Genomic DNA, 20,220 nt, shown 5'->3' on the forward strand with positions numbered 1-20,220 from the left:
TGGATGGATGGATGGATGGATGGATGGATGGGTAATAGGCAGATTCTCATAGATCTTTGGGTCTCATAAAGCTCAATATTATCTGAAATGAATCACTGCCATGCAGCATTAAGGATGCCAATCCCAGAAAGAGGAACAAAGCCTTGTTCAACCTTTACTTTGACTGCATTGGGTACAGTTAATGATATAAAAGGAAGGAAGAACATTTAGGAGCTCTGTGTTTATTAAACTCACTAGGACTCCTAATCTGAATGTTATTGGCATTATGTAATCTTTAAATTTTTAATTCTAGCAAATTAATATGTGAGCATGTTCCTAGAGCAGGAGAAACTATTTGCATTTTCACTGGGATCGGCCCTGCCAATCACATCTCTAAATACAATTATAGTAATTAGTGCTTTTAATCAATTTCCAGGCCTCTTTGCTCCATAGACCATAAAGTGCAGTTAAGGAGTTTCATAAGTGAGACTACTGCAAAGACTGAGTATCTTTCTCACTGGTGGGTGTGTGCCTAAGGAAGGAGAGGGAGGTCAGTCTTTTACCTGGCTTTCATATTCTGTCAGTGGGGCAGCCACATAATTAGAACTATGTCTTTGAAAATGTAAAACATAAATTAGTTCTCTCTCAGATGCCTTAGTGCCACTACCATATTAGCTTTGTTGGCATTTGGAGGAAAAAGAACTAAGGGATTTTATTTTCTGTGATTTTGGGGCTACACATGAATACTTTATTTTATTTTATTTTTGAGGAGGAGTCCCTTTCAGTACTTAATAATGTCACCCTGTGCTATAAAAATAGATTCCCTGGGTTGAAGAATAGACACAGGCAACATTCCAGGGCAGGCAAAGCCATACAACAACAACTACTATTCCTCCTCTTCCTCCTTCCTCTTCTTCCTCCTCTTCTCCTATTATTATAATTACCATTATTATTTTCCTCAGTAATACTGATCCAAGGCAACTGGTTCCTTGGAAAGCATGTGTGGACTTGCACATATATATAAACAATGCCAGAAAATGGCAGAAACATTGAACACCCCTTTAAGGGCGGAAGAAGAGACTGTTAGACTAATTAATCATACATCTCCCAGGGTTACCAGTACTTGGCAGATTGGCTCCTCTTACATTTGTCAGAAGTTATGGTGGACATTCTTTCCTCTATACAGAGGAGGGGGAAATAGAGAGTGAAGAAACAAAATCTGTATTACCACTTGGAAAAAGAAAAAGAAAACTAGGGGTCTAATGAAACACTGTAAAAGAAAGAATCTGGAAAACTGGTAGTTTGCTGGAACTCGGTGGCTGTTTTTCCTAAAATGAAATAAAGAATTTAAGGAAATGTGAGGTGCGCTTTGACCTTCACCACCCCTAGAGTTCCAGTACACTGAAAAATCTGTTCTCCTAATTTTGATCTTCATCTTCTAGGTTGCAATTGCCTCCCAGGACTTTGTTTTATACATAAAGTTATTATCCCCTTTTGAATCAGGTCTGTTGTAAATGTTCATTATAATCACTGCTGCTTAATTTAGCAGATGGTTGGAACTGAACAATTCTTCTCAGAGGAATTAAATATGGTTATGTCATTTCCCAAGCTGATTTAAAAGAAGTAATCTGAGATCAAGTAATGTTTCATTTTCCGTATTAGTTCAGAATGGTTGCCATAGATGTTTTCTTTTCCCCACATCTATAATTCTGAGTATCTGTGATGAACTCGGTTGGTCTTCCATTTTTTTTTTAACTCTTTGTATTTTTCAGTAAAGAAATAAAAATGAGTCGATCATTGTACCCAAATCTCATGTTTTGCTACATGATTCATCAGGAGCCCCAGAAGGGATTTTCCTATTATATTTGCACAGCACTGTTTCTCATCTGTTGTCAGCAAATACTAGGTGGATAGAAATTATTTCTTACATCAAACTGTTGAAACATGTTAGTTCCAACTCCCATGAATACCTTGCACTTCTCTCAAGATATCAGTGATCAAATACAATTAGCATGAAACAGAGAACCCTCATCTAAAATAAATTCTCAGTATCTCCTACCTACTCAAAATGCCATCTATGTTTTTGTTCAATGGATGTTCAATTGACTAAGGACGATTTTAGCAGGATCACACATTGTGAAAGACGAGAAACTAAAAAGGGAGAGATTGCTTGTAGTTTCAGATCTGTATCTAAGTAACAGGGTCACTTCTTTCCACCCTGGGGCTCTTCCAAAAAAGGTGGTTTTTCTAAACCAGGATTTCACTATTCATAAGGGCTTATTCTTACATGTAATTCAACCTTTTTGAACTTCCAATTTCTATGCTCGCCCAGCCTCCTACTGTTCCTGTTGATCTTTACCGTGGACACAGTAGGAAGCCAAGGGAGGGTAATATTTGAGGGTGTGCATAGATGGTTGATTTAGTCAAGGGAGCTCATTACTATGCCATTATGTTTTGTATATAGAAGCTTTCTTCTGAGGAAGTAAAGGATCTTAATTTCAAATAGGAAGTAAGCTTTGCAATTCCCCTGTGAAACTGGCAAATTCTATTAAAACAGGTGTTTTCCAGGGAGTTTTGGGATTGTGAGAGAAAGTAGTTAGGAGAGTTAGTAGTCTGTGTCTGTATCTGCACTTGCTAGCACGTTAGATCCCTCTATTTTAGTATCTTCATCAAAACCACAAATTATGGGGGCGCCTGGGTGGCTCAGTTGGTTAAGTCGGCTCAGGTCATGGTTCCGGAGTCCTAGGATCAAGTCCCGCATCAGGCTCCCAACTCCATGGGGAGTCTGCTTCTCCTTCTGACCTTCTCTGCTCTCATGCTATCTCTCACTCTCTCTCTCTCTCTCTCTCAAATAAATAAATAAAATCTTAAAAAAAAAAAACAAAACAAAAAGAAACACAAATTATGGCCATGAAGATTAATGGGATTGTGTGTGTGTGCAATATATGTACATGAAAGTTCTCGATGAATGATACAAATACTGTTTGTGTGCAAACTGGTTTTAACATTATTACTGGCAGTAGCCTCTCCCCTCTCTGCAGAGAACTTGAGAAAAAGGACTGATAAGATGCCATCTGTGGGCATCCTTGGGACCTGCTTAGACTGTTTTCACTCCTGCTGCTTCCCACCTTTGGAAGCTCCCCCCCACCACCACCATCAAAGGGATAAAGGAACGGATGTATACTCTTCCCCGTGCCTAGTCAGCTAACCACCTTGTATCCCAGTCCTGAGGAGGGCGACTGCTGTGGTGGTTAAGAATGGCAGCGAGTCTGGCTGAAGTATGTTTGCAGCTGGCTTCCCAAGAGAAACAGCCTCTCAGACTGGCAGAGGGGAAACAGTGCAAGTTTTACAGTCAGACAAACTCCTTTTCTAATCATGATGTATCTGTTTATCTACCAGCCATGGAATCCTGGACAAGGACTCAATCTTTGTAATTCTTATAATCTTGGTTCCCTCCTGCTTAATTAGAAAGAACTGAACAACTTTTCCAAATGATGAAAGGGTTAAGTTAGAAAACAGAGGGAAGCTTGTGGCACAGTTTCAATCACTTAGTAGGTCTTCAGTTAATGGAGTGACCAGTCTCTATCCCATCCCCGACTCTTCTATCCTTTGGGCAGCATCTATTCATTGCAGACCCCATCTCTGTAAACCAGTACTCCCCACCCCATACTACAAACCATGATCTGCCCTGGAAAAAGTATTCCGTTATTCTTCCTACAAGCTTCAGTGGCATTCACTGGAAAAGTTATCCTTTTGTCATTATTTCTTGGGATACAGAGTAGCTTTCTCATTCTTTTTTAGAATTATTATTGTGTTTTTCAAAACAGAAAATGGGAGAAAGAGCAAGAGAGCTCTTATGTGATTTTCTTTTACCCTATAATATTTTGGTTCAAGTTTTTGTCTCAAATTTAGTTTATTTGAAAACAAGGCAAGGCTTTTCACCCATAGCCCATTCTTTTATAAGGATTTACAAGCTTTTACAATCAGTTTTGCTGAAGGTTTGTATTTATTTTACTTTGGTTCCCCAGTAGTTAGGCCAAGAATGCTATCAGTTGTGCAATTCAGAGATAAATTCTTCTCGCAAAACTTATAAAAGAGTAACAGCTATTAACATTTCACATGGTAAATGAGTCAATTCAAAGAATCAGAATTTAGAGCCTTGTGGGAACTTAAAGATCACTGACTTCAATACCTTATTTTTAAACAGCTCCCATTATAGAAAATTTTTAAATGTCACGGAGTGTTCTGCTGAAGAGATCACATATATAGTTTAAGTTCCACATTATCTCCACTTAACGGATTTAAAAAACTGAGTACTTGAAAGGTTTAATTTTCCAAGGTTAAGTGTCAAGGAAAGACTTAAAGATTGCCGATTCTTACCCTTGGCTCTTTTCACATACCAATGATGTATCATTTTCTATGAGAGGACACTGAGACCAAGGACTCCTAATTGGTTTGAAGAGACTGACAGACCTAGAATGGGATGTTGGGGCTTCTGAAAATCCAGTTCAGTCTTCATTTTGACCTTATAGCCCCTGAAAGTTGTTAAGAGAATTGTTTCTGTTATATTTTCTCCTGACGGTTTTCACTTAATATTGAGGAATTACACAATAACCTGGTTCCCAATCTTTTTACTTTGTCTCAACTTTTCATTTGTATTCATGTTTTCTTTTTCATGATTCTCCACTTCGGTTCTTGCTGTGTCATTTCCTTTTATTATGTAGAACCTTCTTAGACGTAAATGCTATTACACACTTAATAGACTACAGTGTAGTGTAAAAATAACTTTCAAATGAACTAAGAAACCAAGAAATTCATTTGACTCACTTTACTGTGACCTTCATTTTATTGGGACACTCACTGTATTGCGACATTCACTTTATTGGGATGGTCTGGAACAAAACCGATAATATCTCCGAGTTATGCCTGTGACTCAGGAGCAAAATTTTTCTTCCTATTCTTGTCACCTTATGCTCTACCTCCCTAGGAGTTTGAGTTCCAGAGAAGGAATGCTTTTAAAGATACAATAATTTTTATAATGCTTTTATTAGGAGATACAACTCCACTGAACTGGAAGTCAAGAATGCTGGTTTCACTTATTTGTGGAGCATAACAAAAAGCATGGAGGACATGGGGAGTTAGAGAGAAGGGGGTTGGAGTAAATTGGAAGGGGAGGTGAAATGAGAGACTATGGACTCTGGAAAACAATTTGAGGGGTTTGAAGTGGCGGGGGGTGGGAGGTCGGGGTACCAAGTGGGTGGGTATTATAGAGGGCACAGATTGCATGGAGCACTGGGTGTGGTGAAAAAATAATGATACTGTTATGCTGAAAATAAATAAATGAAAAAAAAAATAGAATGCTGCCCGTCCACTTTAAACTCCTCATGCCTCAGAATCAACAAGACTGGCTCAGGTGATTAACCCTGACCACCAAGGGCAAATTGGACTACTACTCCAAAATGGAGGTGAGAAAGTATGTCTGGAATAGAGGATATCCCTTAGTAAGACCATGCCCTGTGATAAAGGTCAATGGAAAATGGTAACAACCCAATCCTGGCAGGACTACTTCAGGAATGGAGGTTTAGGTCACCCCACAGGTGAAAAAGGCCAGCTGAGGTGCCTGATAAAAGCAAAGGGAATACAGTATGGGTAGTGGGAAAAAGTAGCTAGAAATACCAGCGATGACCATGTGACTGGTTACAGAATAAGGACCGTAATTGTTATGACTATTTACTCCTCATTTTTGTTATGAATATGTTTCTGTGTGTATTTGATATATATGTACATACATCAATACTAAGCAAATATAGCTTTCTTATATGCTCATATGACATACAGTGCATTGACTTTATATCATGGTATTTCAGTATTGTCAATTTACATCATAGTACTTACGTTATGGGCTATCAAGGAGAGGAGTAAACATCACTCAAGGGTTTTGCCTTCTCTTCTAGGGAAGAGATTACTACATTTCTGGTTGGCTGTGGAATTGGGGTGTCATGTTCAATGGAATTATGATCTTGTTATTGTTTGTATTTAGAGATTAAGTATGGTTTGTGGAGAAGCATATTGGTACCAAGATAACAAGAGGTGGACTTGTCATGGTTAATTTTAGGTGTCGATTTGATTGGGCCACAGGTGCCCAGGCATTTGCTGAAACATCATTCCGAGTGTGTCTGTGAGGGTGTTCTGTATGAAACTAACATTCAAATTGTTAGAGTAAAACAGAGTATGCTCCTAGTGCAAGCAGCCTTCATCCAATCCACGGCAGAACGGAGTAGAACAAAAAGACTGAATAAAGGAGAATTTGCTCTCTGCCTATCCTCAGGCTGGGGCAACAATCTTCCGCCTTCAGATTCACTTGGACCACAACTAATGTTATTGGCTCTTCTGGCTCTCCAGCAAATCTTGGGACTATTGGGACTTCTCAGCATCCATAATTTTGTGAGCCGGTTCCTTATGATAGCTCTATCTATCTATCTCACCTGTTCTATTGGTTTGGGCTTTGGTTCTATTCCTCTAGAGAATGCTGACTAATCTACCTGCTTAATGCAGAGTCACCATTTGTCATTATACAATTATATGTGAGACCATTTATGGTCTGATTACATGTCCACTGAGTATACAGATAGTAAATGCTGGCTATTACTGTTATTATAATGTAATAATTATAAAAGCATCCATAAAAACAGCAATAATAACCCTTGTTTACACTTAAAATATTCCAGGCACAGTTTTAAGTCCTCTAACAAGCATTAATTCTTGCAATCCATACAACAACTCTTTGAGTTAGAAAACATTATGATCCCAACTTACTAAAAAGGAAACTGAGGCACAGAGAAATTAACTGATATAGTCAAAGTTATATAGTACACACTATAGCCAGGATTTAAAACCTAGCATGCTAGATCTAGATCTCCCACTGTGTAAACTATATCTTATGTTATTATGGTTTAGAATCCCATAATGGATGGCGGTGGCTTTCTTCATACTGTATTCCCCAAACCTCGTGTATCAGACAAGCAGCTTGAAAATATGGTGTAAGAAAATAAGTAATATCCTGGAACTAGACCTACTGGATATGAATTCCAGTCCTAAGTCTATCACATTAAGTCCACTAGGTCCAAATCACTGTGTGATTCGGAGCAAGGTACTTAACATCTCTGTGTCTCAGGTTTTTCATTTATGAAATGGGAATGAAAACAGGATTATTGTTAGGGTTAAATAAGTCAGTACTTGTAAAGTGCTTAGAGTAGGATCTAGCATTTAGTAAGTGCTCAATAAATGCTAGCTTTTATGTTGATACTAGTTTTACTCATCACTTTATCCCCATCACCCAGAAGAGGTCATAGAATAGGCACTGGGTAAACATCTGATAACTTAAAGAATATATTTGTTGTGTCCACATTGTATTTGTTTATCAAACAACTGCCTACTGCCTACCATCCTCCCATTCATTCCTTCATCCCCTATAATGTATGAGACACTGGGCTAGATGCTAGAATAAAGAGATCAATGAGACATGGTCTTGTCCTTAAGGCATCCAGAGCTGAGTATGTAAACTGAAGTAATATACATATTAGGTAATGAATGGAGCAGCATTTGAACCTAAACATTATCGGAAAGCAGAAGGTAGAACGTGTAACTCGAATGGAGGGGAGGCGGGGACAGGGAGTAGTGTGCCACGACCAACATCCATGTAGATGACCTTCTGCTATGAACTGTTTGTAATGACAAAGGAAAATAGAGTGTTCTCGCAACATTTCCCAGGTATCAAGATAATGCCACTGAGGAAACTAGTTTGTTAGGATGAGCAAACTCAAATGTCTTTACCTGTGGAAAGATTAGATGGCTTTCTGCTTACTGCATTTTTCAAAAATATCAGGAAGTGACCTCTGGACTCCACCGGTCTTCTGATGCAATTGAGAGTAATAGGTTCTGTGCCTAAAGGACAGAAAGAGAGGGGCATGTCAGTGAGGAGGGTGTTTGCCTGCAGGTGATGGTATGCCCAATGAAGACTGCCTTAAAGACAAGGGCAATTTTTCTCACATAATGGGAAGTTTGGCAGTAAAGCAGGTATTGGCCTTGGTTCAGCTGCTTAAATATTTTATCAGGAACTTGGGGTTCTTTCTTTTTTCTGGCTTTTACTATATTCATCAGCCCACGGTTGCAAGATGGTTGCTCTCTTATCCAGATTTCACTTTTATTTTCAAGACCTGAGGGGTGTTAAGATGCCAGCCTTTTATGAAGAAAGCAAAGCCTTTCCAGAATTTCCCCCAGCAGACCTCTGCTTGCATTTCATTGTCACATGGGCACTGCCAGCTGGATTGGGGCCTGGAAAAGCAAGAGACAGGACTATCACAATTGGCTTCGACCAGGGGCCGGCAAACTTTTTCCTTACCAGGCCAGATAGTAAATATTTTAGACTTTGCAGGCCATACAGTCTCTGTTGTAATCACTCGATTCTGCTATTCTAGCATGAAAGCTGCCATAGATAATCCATAAATGATTGAGTGTTGCTGTATTCCAATAACACTTTATTGATGGACACTGAAATTTGATATAACTCTCACATATTATGAAACACTATTCTTCTGATTTTTTTTTTCAACCACTCAAAAATGTACAAACTAATCTTAGTTCCCAGGCCATATAAAAACAGATGGCAGGCCTGATTTGGCCCATGAGTCCATAGTTTGCTGATCCCTGGCTGGGACCAATGGTAACCCATGAACTAGTCTGGGCAAAAAGCTATGACAAAGCTGGTGTTCTAACAGTTGTCTCTAACAAAGAAATGACTACTAGATAGACAACTAACAATGTTGCAACTAATAATAAGTTTTATTTTCCACATGCATAGGACTTAAAAAGAAGTATTTGGTATATGATCAGTCTGTAATATTTTAATTCCTTTCTCTTCTTTCCACTTCAACTTAGATTTTTTTTTCTTTTTTTTCTTTTTTTTATTCATAAAGGGCTTTCTTCTGCTCCATTAGAAAAGCTGGTATCCAGGCACAAGTTTTTGTGTAATTAATATCAGAAGTCTTTGGGAGGGATATCTTTCAATTAATATGGGATTGATGACTCTCTGTTGCCACATTGCAGGGGAAAGCTGGAGAACCCCCCAAAATTATGAATTAGAAATCCCATTCAGGTCCCATAAACGTTTCACAGTTTTCTTCCTGGGCTTCCAGTGGTGAGAGAAATGCAAATGGAACCCCAGCATTGAAAAAGGATATTCTGCATTCTGCTCTAGCTCAGTATCATTATACATTCTCTACTTGGCAGTGGGGGCGGGAAGATTTGCAACAAGCGAAAAACAGGCTCCCTCTTTATACATTGAATTACAAAGGCAATTTCCTTTATAGCCTACTTACAGGAATCCCTCTTAGCGTGCTGCCAACAGTATCACAACTTGTTTATTCAAAGGTTATGTGTGAATGAGAGCTTTTTGATATTAATCAAGTAATTTGCTAGCATTGCTGGGAAAAGGAAAATGTTAGCTTTATCCTGAAAAATGAAACAGCCCATTAATCAAGTTCACTCTATTGAAGACAATTATGGGGAGAGAGAGGGCAAATAGACCCTTTAGATAAGAAATTCCTAAACTGATGAAACTTTTAATAGGGTTTGGCATAGATGTCTGCACAGAAAGTGATTAATTTTAATCACCTTACAAATTATATATATCAGTTATTTGTGGATTCAGAATTTACTGTTTATTATTAATTGAAAAAGAATCTTACTGAATGTACCAAATTCAAAAACAAAAGTCTGGCATATGGACTATTTTGTTCGTGTTCATTTATTATCTCCAGTTAAAGTTAAAAGGTGAAATAGAATATGCATGTTCTTAAACAACTGACTCATTTTTTGGTACCCTCAGCAGCACACTCTTTGTACGTTTGAGACTGAGTCTCCATCAATCAAAATTAAATTCTGCAGTAGGAGGCATTTAAAATTATTTGTATAAATGTAGCTGAATGGGATAAGGTTGTAAGATAAGGGATATGAAAAATAACTGTTCTGAGGCAACATGGTGCATAATAAGGGGGGTCTTTTTTTCTTAGTTCTACCATGATGAATTGCAAAAATCCATTAGTCAAGCACCACAAGAGAGTTAGTTTTATAAGCTAGGCATTATCTTAATTAGTTAATAACATTAAAGCTATGTAGAGAAAAGAGAAAAATAGTCCCTTTATCCAATATTTTACAATATTGCTTATTCCCCTAATTCACTTGCAAACTTTACTGTTATTAAAATTTTAAATATTAAAATGATATGATGTTAGCCATCAGGAAAATGCAAATAAATACCACAATGAGATGCCACTTCCCATCCACTAGGATGACTATAATCAAAAAGGCAGAAAATCAAGTGTTGGTGAAGATGCAGAGAAACTGGAATTTGCATACATTGCTGGTGGGAATGTAAAAAGCCATAAGAGAACAAAAGAAACAGGGGCTCAGAGACTCGGATATTAGAGGTAGGTATTCACAAAAGCTAGGGAGCCACACCAAACACCCCATGAAAGATAGCATGGCCAAACATCAGGCAGAGCTCAGCTGACACCTGGATTACAAGAATAAGCTTCAGGAGGTACAATACTTTAAAAAGAAGCAATGGATACCGAATGCCCACCACTGACAAATAAAGGTAACAAGGTGGCTGATTAAAAAAAAAAAAAAAAAATTAGGGGCGCCTGGGTGGCTCAGTGGGTTAAAGCCTCTGTCTTTGACTCAGGTCATGATCTCAGGGTCCAGGGATCGAGCCCCATATCAGGCTCTCTGCTCAGCAGGGATCCTGCTTCCCTCTCTCTGACTACTTGTGATCTCTGTCTGTTAATAAATGAATAAAATCTTTTAAAAAAATTTTTGTGACCCCTATGCATTCTTATAATTGAATGATCCCTTCTTGTTCCCCAATCCTTCTACCATATAGGTGTATAATTGCAATTGGTCTCCAGTTTTGAGTGAAAGTCTTTCAGATGGAAACACTCCTCAATCCTATCTGATCCTCAGAAACTAAGAAAATAAGAAAGGGGAGCACAACACCCCTAGTGTATTGATTGTGTCCATATCCATTAATGCCTATCCAGGGTTTAGGCTAAAGTCCTAAGATTAGGAGAAAGACCTGTCTTCCTTCTGAATGTGCTCTTAGGTGAGTTACATGGCTATTCTGAGCTTTTCTTCCTCATCTGGAGTTTGGATTTAAGGATAATCATGTTTCTCCTGCCTGCTTTGCCAAATTGTTTTAAAAGCTAAATATAAAAAATATGAGGCCTTTTGAAAACTCTGCAATGCTCTGCATACAGAAAATATAATTATAATAAGAACAAAATATTCAGAGTGAAAGCCTGAAATGAAACTCTGTTCATTCAGATTTATATCTGTGGGAAAGGCCCCACAGCCCTGACATTTCAAGGGGCAAGTTGAATGGAGTTGCCTTGTTTGAGATACGATATCACCTGGGGAGCTAAAGCCAAAGAAAGGTGATACAATTGAAGTGGCCCAGTGGTCATTTTATTTTCATCAGTGCTCAGTTTTGGTGTGTTATTTTCTGTACTAGAAAATCCATATTGTTTGATCATTTGATTAAGGTCTCCAAGAAGAAACACATTTAAAAATAAGACATTTAAAGATCAGTTTGGTAATTAGTCTTATTCTGAAAACGGTGAGCAAGAAATATACATTTGTCCTATCTTCTCTTTATCTGAGTGGAATTTCTTTTCCAAAATAAGGACAAGAAAGTGCCTTATATAAAAGAGTGATTCGATGAATCACAGCAGCTGCTTGATTGTGACAGGCATAGGAGAGTGTGAAAAGAGATTTGCTAAGGTGTTTATAACAGTATCTTAAGAAATGTCTGCCCTCATCTCCTTTTGACTCCTGCTTGTCTGGATTTAAATCACTCATCCAAGGACAAAAGCTTTGATCTCTCTTTATTTCCTCTGTTAATCAAAACACTTCAAATTATGTCTCATTCCTCATAATGACTTCCTTTCTGGAGGATCAAATGTTTGGACTTATGTTTAGTTGCAGACTTCCCAGCCGCACAATGAGTGTGTGTCTGTGTGTGTGTGTGTGCGCGCGCGCGTGCACACGTGCACACATATATAAAAGAAAGAAGGCGGACAAGCTTGAAAAGGAATCAAATAGATTAGGCTATGATCATAAAGATTTGTAGCAAATATATTTACTGTTATTATATCACAGGAGGAAAATGACATGCTATCCATACTTTACAATTATTCTTTGGCCTCTAAAGGGCTTTCAGGTAGTTAGTATGCTCCAAAATCATTTTTTTAACATAGAATAGACTCAAGTAAAATAAAGAAAGAAAAACTTGCCAATGTCTTCATGATCACCCCCTAATATGTTTGTGTCTGTAATCTTACACATTGTTTCTGGTAAAAGAGGTAAATGGACTTTGGATCACTGATGTACCATGGCCACGTCAGAAAAATAACCAAGCATTGTCAGCAGATGACAGGAATGGATCGTTGAAAGTGGTTTAATCTACCCTAATACTTCCATATACCACTTTTACTTAGACCAGCTGTGTTTGGTTTGGTACGCTTCATAAATTTATTCTAACATGAAGAGTTCATGTCTTAAGCAAGGAACCCAAACTGAATTTAGTGACATAGGAGTTTCAGGCAGTAGTATCTTCCATGTATGCAATCCACTAAGAATCCATGATCAAATCTTTCCTGGCAAGCTTTGTGTCCACCCTTTACTCCAAAGAAGAGGTGTTTTCACAAACCCTGGATGGTTGGTATTGGGCCATGGAGGATGTAACCTGCAGCTTGTACCTGAACATGTTACCTACTACACTGGATCCATTGTGGGTGTGTAAGTTTAGCTATGTCCTCCGACTGCCCCAAACTATAGGTCCTTTCACTTGTCAGCTGCAGAGGTCACATTCTGTGTTCACTCCTCTGATGTCACACTACTGCCATTTCTATGAGTATCACTTTGTGGCCACTTGAGAAACAGCAGACCAACTCATCTTCAGCATCATTCACAGAGCAAAATTTTGGAACAAATACAAGTTCAAACAGTAATTAGTTCTATTAACAGAAGTGACAACAGATTACCCAAAATTTCCTTGACTTTGTAGAATGAGACAGGCTTTGCTTGTATAGTCACATTTTATAAATAATATTGACAGGGCAATTGGTAGAGTTATACCCAATGGGATATAGTAAAACCTGATATTGATGAACTCTACTGTATCATTTAATATAAAATTATCCAGTTAAATATTAATAAAATGTAGTAATATTTAAATATTTAGTCACATAAGACAGATTTCTAAAAATATGCTTTGAAACACTGTAATTCCAGGGAAATTTCTCAAATTGTCATTATCATAAAGTATAGGCAAGGCACATTTACAGAAAAGTAGCCTATTGCAAAGGAAACATAAAGCAGCCAAACATTAAGCATAACAACATATTTAAAATAGCACAAAGAGAATTAAAAAAATGAAAATATATTGAGATTATTAATTGGCTCTATGTAATTTAATAAGTTAATGTCTGCACAGTTAAAAACCTAGTTATTATTGTTAGCGTCATCATGGCCATTACTTTCTAAAGGAGATTAGAACAAAAGGTTACATGAAAATCACTTGTTTCCACTTCCCATGCACACATACTCATCTCTCTCCTTCCTTGCCAATCTTGATTTTCTGGTCATAAATAATCTTTTACAATATACAAGAGAACTATCCAGATGCAAAATACTTCTATGAGATTTTTGGCATTTTTGAAAACAAATCAAACTGCTTGATTTCTTAGTACACAGTTTTGACAACTTCATTAGAGTCTCTAGCTGCTCCATGATATTACCAAGAGGAAGTTCTTAGAGGAGTTACTTCCTTTGCGTCTTCTGAGACAGAAAAGGAAGAGACATGAGAGAAATCATTAGAAAACGTATTTCTAGAAGTCTCCAGCTATTACTTGAAACATAGAACTCTATTCTCTCCATCCGACTAGAGAATGCTGACAGCTTTGTCTTGAATGAGAGCAATTTCTGTCAAATCCAAACAATGCAGATCAGATGCATATATTTCAGATCAGAATAGAAAACCAGTTCTAGTCTAGTCTTCAACTGGCTGAACATTTTTTCAGCCTCTCCTGTGATTGTATTATAAACCATTCTCTTACTTGTAACATTTTCCCCCCTTGCAATACAATGACAGATTATTGGGCAACCAAAAAGGACACAGTCTCAAACTGTTCTAAGCAGATCCTCTACCTCTATGACAAAAATTTAATTAGTTCCAGTGTCAATTAATAGTCAATTCCCCAAGTGCCTATCCTTTCTCTTCCCACCTTGACCTTCTCCTTTTAGGATCTCTAGCAACTTTTCCCTAGCACTGTTTCAGATACTATATTAACTTCTTAGATCCCTCTAAGTATTTATTAATGACCCCAACAAGTTGTCTCACATATTTGCAACGTTTTATTGCAGCCAACAATTTTCTAGCTAAACAAAAGTTTCTCTGTCCGCTCTTTGGAAGTAGATGAATAACACAATAACATCAGAGAGCAGTTGTAAAAAGTTGAGGAAACATTTTGAAAAACTTAGAAGAAAAATGTCACAGAAATTGCAAGTTAATGGAACTTCAAATCCCAGCACTGCTGCAGGGGGAAAAATCCATCTCAAAGTTCTACAAATAACAGCAGAAGGCCTGATGGTGAAGTGGCAGATGGAATGAAAGCCAATGCTAAGCCTTCTCTGATTACATCCTGCAGGAAGACCACCCAAAATGACACAGCAAGAAAGGTTCAAGTCCTGGTACATATACATCTTTCTCTATTGCAAAACTCAGCAGAACAGAGTGAGTACACTGTTCTCACATGGCCATTTCAGCTTGTTCTCTCCTTCCAGTGTGTGGCAGGTCCAATGCTTAACCCAAGTTTTCTAGCAATACCCATGAGATTTAAATAGTAGGAAGAAAATTCTATAATACTGAAAATATGTAAATGAAGTGGAAACTCATATTCCAAAGGTACATACAAATGAATTGGAATCATTGTCATTCTTAAATTATCCCTACAAACCCAGTTTCCTCCCTTGTAACAGCAAAAAAATAACCAAGACTTAGATGCATTTCCTTTCTTTGTACTAGAAATGTACAAACACTATGAGAAAATGCAGCCCTAATATGAAAATATCAAATGCAAAGAGTTCTTGAAGCCCCGATTTCAACTTTTTATTAAAAGAGTTTTTAAAAATATATCAGGTTGATCATGAGCAAGTAATAGATAGAATTCTTTCATTTAGAGTGTTATTTTATGTTCTACTCAGCACCAGTGTGCCAGGCTGAAGAAACAGTGCCAAAAAGGAAAGGCATGGCCCCTGCTTTTACTTGTTTCAGAACAGAGGGCTTTCAGTCCAGGTTAAAACTTTACCTTGAGGTCAGAAGAGCAAGATGGTGGAGTCAGAGACTGAAATGACATCAGATCCCAGGAGATGAGCTAGATAGTTATCAAACCATTCTGAACAGGTACAAACTCAACAGGAGAGTGAAGAGAGGAGCAGCAATTCTAGGAACAGAAAATCAACCATTTCCTGGGAGGTAGGATGTGCAGAGAAGTGAATGCAAGGCGATATATGGGAAGAGAGACCATGGGGGAGAGGCTGGCTCCTGGCAAGCAATGGAACAGTGGAGCACAAAATTGGAACTTTTAGAAGTCTGCTCCACTGAGGGATGTCACTCCAGAGTCTAAACAGGGGGGTGGAGCCCTCGCAGAGACAAAGTGTGTGGTCTCAGAGTGTGGTCTCAGGTCCCACGGGGTCACAGAAAGATCAGGGGTGGCTGAGTGGGGCAGAGCTGCCAGGTTTCAGAGCAGGATTTGGAGCCGAGGAGAGGGCTCTCAGTTGGGGTTACCTTAAACTGTGACCCAAGGCACAGTCAGGCCATTGTTCTTCAAACAGGAACCCCAACAAGCAGCAGATCTGGGGAGATTCACCTTCCTCCTCTGGGAGGAGCGGCTTGGGAGTGTGGGGCAGGAATCTGCTGGTTTTGGGGCCTTGCGCCAGAGACAGAAACGCTCGGTCACAGGCTGGGTGAGGCTGGAGTGTGGCCGGAGACCAGGGAGATAGGAAGGACTGCTTTTCTCTGAGGGCGCACTGAGGAGTGGGACCCTGAGCTCTCAGCTCCTCCCGGCCAGAGATCGGGAGGCCTCCATTTTCATTCCTGTCCTCCAAAGCTCTACGGAGAGCGGAGAGCTTTAAAGGAACAAAAGCTCCCGAGAGCAAACTCCAGCTGATTACTCAGTCTGGCTCCCGACAAGGGCTGTCCAATTCCGCCTCGGGCAAAAGACATTTGAGAATCCCTCAACAGGCCCCTCCCCCAGAAGATTAGCAAGAACATCCAGCCGAGATCAAGTTCACTGATCAATGAGAACTGCAGAACTTCAGAGGTAGGGGAAAGCAACACATAGAATTCATGGATTTTCCCCATGATCCTTTAGTCTTTCAAAGTTAAATTTTTTCAAATTTTTTTTCTTTAATTTTTCTCTTTCTTATTTTAACATTTTTAATTTTATCTTATCAACACCTTTAAAAATATTTTCTAATTTTGTTATAGTCATATTTTATCTCTTCATTGTATTTAACCTTATTTTTTGTATACATATAGATTTTTTTTTCTTTGAAATTTTGGGATACAATTTCTTCCAATCAAAATATACCCTAAATCAGGATCTTGGCTTTGTTCTACTCTCCAGCCTGATCATATTCTTTCCTCTTTTCTTTCTTTTTTCAACCAATTTCTTATCAATTCCTTTTTTTAGAATCTTTTTAAACTTTCATCTTTACCATCATATTCCATTCCTTCATTGTGTTTACTCTTATTTTTGTGTATATATGTTTTTCTTTCTTTAATATTTTGGGAGGTAGTTTCTTCTAATAGACCGAAATACACCCAAAATCAAGGCACAGAGAATCCCCCCTCAAAACCAATAAAAATAGACCCATACCCCATTATCTAATAGTAAAACTTACAAGTCTCAGTGAAAGAGAAAATCCTGAAAGCGGCTCTGGACAAGATGTCTGTAACATAAAACGGTAGAAATATTAGATTGACAGCAGACTTATCCTCAGAGACCTGGCAGGCCAGAAAGTCCTGGCACGATAGTCAGAGCCCTAAATGAGAAAAATATGCAGCCAAGAATACTATATCCAGCTAGACTGTCATTGAAAACATAAGGAGAGATAAAAAGCTTCCAGGACAAACAAAAGCTAAAAGAATTTGCAAACTCCAAACCAGCCGTATAGGAAATATTGAAAGGAGTCCTCTAAGCAAAGAGAGAGCCTAAAACTAGTAGACCAGAAAGGAACAGAGACAATCTATAGTAACAGTCATCTTATAGGCAATACAATGGCACTGAATTCCTACCTTCCAAGAGTTAACCTGAATGTAAATGGGCTAAATGCCCGTCAAAAGATACAGGGTATCAGAATGGACAAGAAAAATAAGACCCATCGATATGCTGTCTATAAGAAATTCCTTTAGGGCGCCTGGGTGGCTCAGTGGGTTAAGCCGCTGCCTTCGGCTCAGGTCATGATCTCGGGGTCCTGGGATCGAGTCCCGCATCGGGCTCTCTGCTCAGCAGGGAGCCTGCTTCCTCCTCCTTCTCTCTCTACCTGCCTCTCTGCCTACTTGTAATCTCTCTCTGTCAAATAAATAAATAAAATCTTTAAAAAAAAAAAAAAAAAAAAGAAATTCCTTTAGACCCAAAGACACCTCCAGATTTAAAGTGAGGGGGTGGAAAACAATTTACCATGCTAATGGACATCAAAAGAAAGATGCAGTGGCAATCCTTATATCAGATAAATTACATTTTAAGCCAAAGACCGTAATAAGAGATGAGGAAGGACACTATATCATACTTAAAGGGTCTGTACAACAAGAAGATCTAACAATTTTAAATATCTGTGCCCCTAACGTGGGAGCAGCCAATTATTTAAACCAATTAACAATAATATCAAAGAAACACATTGACAATACAATAGTAGGAGACTTATACACCCCCCGCTCACTGAAATGGACAGATCATCTAAGCAAAAGATGAACAAGGAAATAAAGGCTTTAAATGACACACAAGGCCAGATGGACATCACAGATATATTTAGAGCATTCCATCCCAAAACAACAGAATACACATTCTTCTCTTGTGCACTTGGAACATTCTCCAGAATAGATCATATCCTGGGTGACAAATCAGGTCTCAACCAGTACCAAAAAATTGGGATCATTCCCTGCATATTTTCAGACCACAATGCTCTGAAGCTAGAACTCAATCACAAGAGGTAAGTTGGAAGGAATTCAAATACATGGTGTATCATGTACAAATACAAATACAAAGAGTATCCTACTAAAGAATGAATGGGTCAACAAGAAAATTAAAGAAGAATTTTAAAAAATCATGGAAACAAATGAAAATGAAAATACAACTGTTCAAAATCGTTGGGACACAGCAAAGGCAGTCTTGAGAGGAAAGTATACAGCAATACAAGTCTTTCTCAAGAAACAAAAAAGGTCTCAAGCACACAACCTAACCCTACACATAAAGGAGCTGGAGAAAAGAACAAGAAAGAAAGCCTAAACCCAGCAGAAGAGAAGTAATAAGATCAGAGCAGAAATCAATGAAATAGAAACCAAAACCCACTCATGAGGGATCTGTCCTCACCAACTAATCACTCCCCTGTTCCCCCACCTCCTAATAACATAATCTATGGACATAGGAATTTGAGGTGGTGGGGGGGTACATGAACTTTCAGACCACAGCAACTTCCTTCAGTCTTCTTGGTCATCTGCAGTGTGAGAGGTAGAGAATATGATTTGTGGAAGATGGAAAAACTAGACAAATGCCAAGGTGAATGAGACACCTCATGTCTGGACTTGGGTTCAGAGTGTGAGGGCTCACAGGACACAGCATATATGAACACAGGACACCATGGGGACAGTCTTGCTGCTTGCTAGCTTTGTGACCTGGGCAAGTTATTTTGTACCTCTGGACTCTGGGTTTCTTAACTATAAAGCTGGAATATAACCTTCCACATCCATATGATGTTAAAAAGTAAAGTTTTATAGCTAAGTTTTATCTTTCTTTTTACTTTTTTTTTTTTTTTAAGATTTTATTTATTTATTTGACAGAGAGAGATCACAAGTAGGCAGAGAGGCAGGCAGAGAAAAAGGAGGAAGCAGGATCCCTGCTAAGCAGAGAGCCTATGCGGGGCTTGATCCCAGGACCCTGGGATCATGACCTGAGCCAAAGGCAGAGGCTTTAACCCACTGAGCCACCCAGGCACCCCTTATATTTCTTTTTAAAGATTTTATTTGAAAGAGAGAGAATGTGCACATGCACCAGCAGGGGGAGGGACAGAGGAAAAGAGACAAGTAGACACCCTGCTGACACATGGGGCTCAATCCCCAGACCCCGGGATCATGACCTGAGCTGAAGTCAGGCACTTAACAACTGAGTCACCCAGGCACTCCCAATTTTATCGTTAATAAAGCTATCAGGCAGTATGTAATTACGTTACTATGCAATGACAATTTTAACAAGTTGATTAAATTTTCTGCCAGTTGGGGCGCCTGGGTGGCTCAGTGGGTTAAGCTGCTGCCTTCGGCTCAGGTCATGATCTCAGGGTCCTGGGATCGAGTCCTGCATCGGGCTCTCTGCTCAGCAGGGAGCCTGCTTCCCTCTCTCTCTCTCTGCCTGCCTCTCCGTCTACTTGTGATTTCTCTCTGTCAAATAAATAAATAAAACCTTTAAAAAAAAAAAATTTCTGCCAGTTTCTACCTTGTCTAGGACCCAAGGTTTTCTTGTAACTGATACCTGAATGTGCCATACCCAAGTCTCTCAACCGAATAGGGTTGTGCTTTCTTCTAGGATCATGACTAGAGAATCAGGGTTTTCTAAATATGACCATTTTAACTAAATGACCTATGAGGCAGAGAATGGGCTATGCTTGGGCTATTTCCTAACACTTTTCTACAGTTCATCAATAAAACAAAAAATTACATCATCTTTTTTGGAAAGCGGCAAATTGGATGTTACAGGCAACTCTTAATATTATTATAACTATTACATATTAATGATTATTGATAATTATATTTATTAATTTTATTAATATTACTATTATTATAACTATTACATATTAATGATTATTGATAATTAATGATTATTGATATGTACATTATTGATTATACATTAT

This window comes from Neovison vison, chromosome 12 (genome assembly GCF_020171115.1).
Source record: "Neovison vison isolate M4711 chromosome 12, ASM_NN_V1, whole genome shotgun sequence".
NCBI classification, from domain to species: Eukaryota; Metazoa; Chordata; class Mammalia; order Carnivora; family Mustelidae; genus Neogale; species Neogale vison.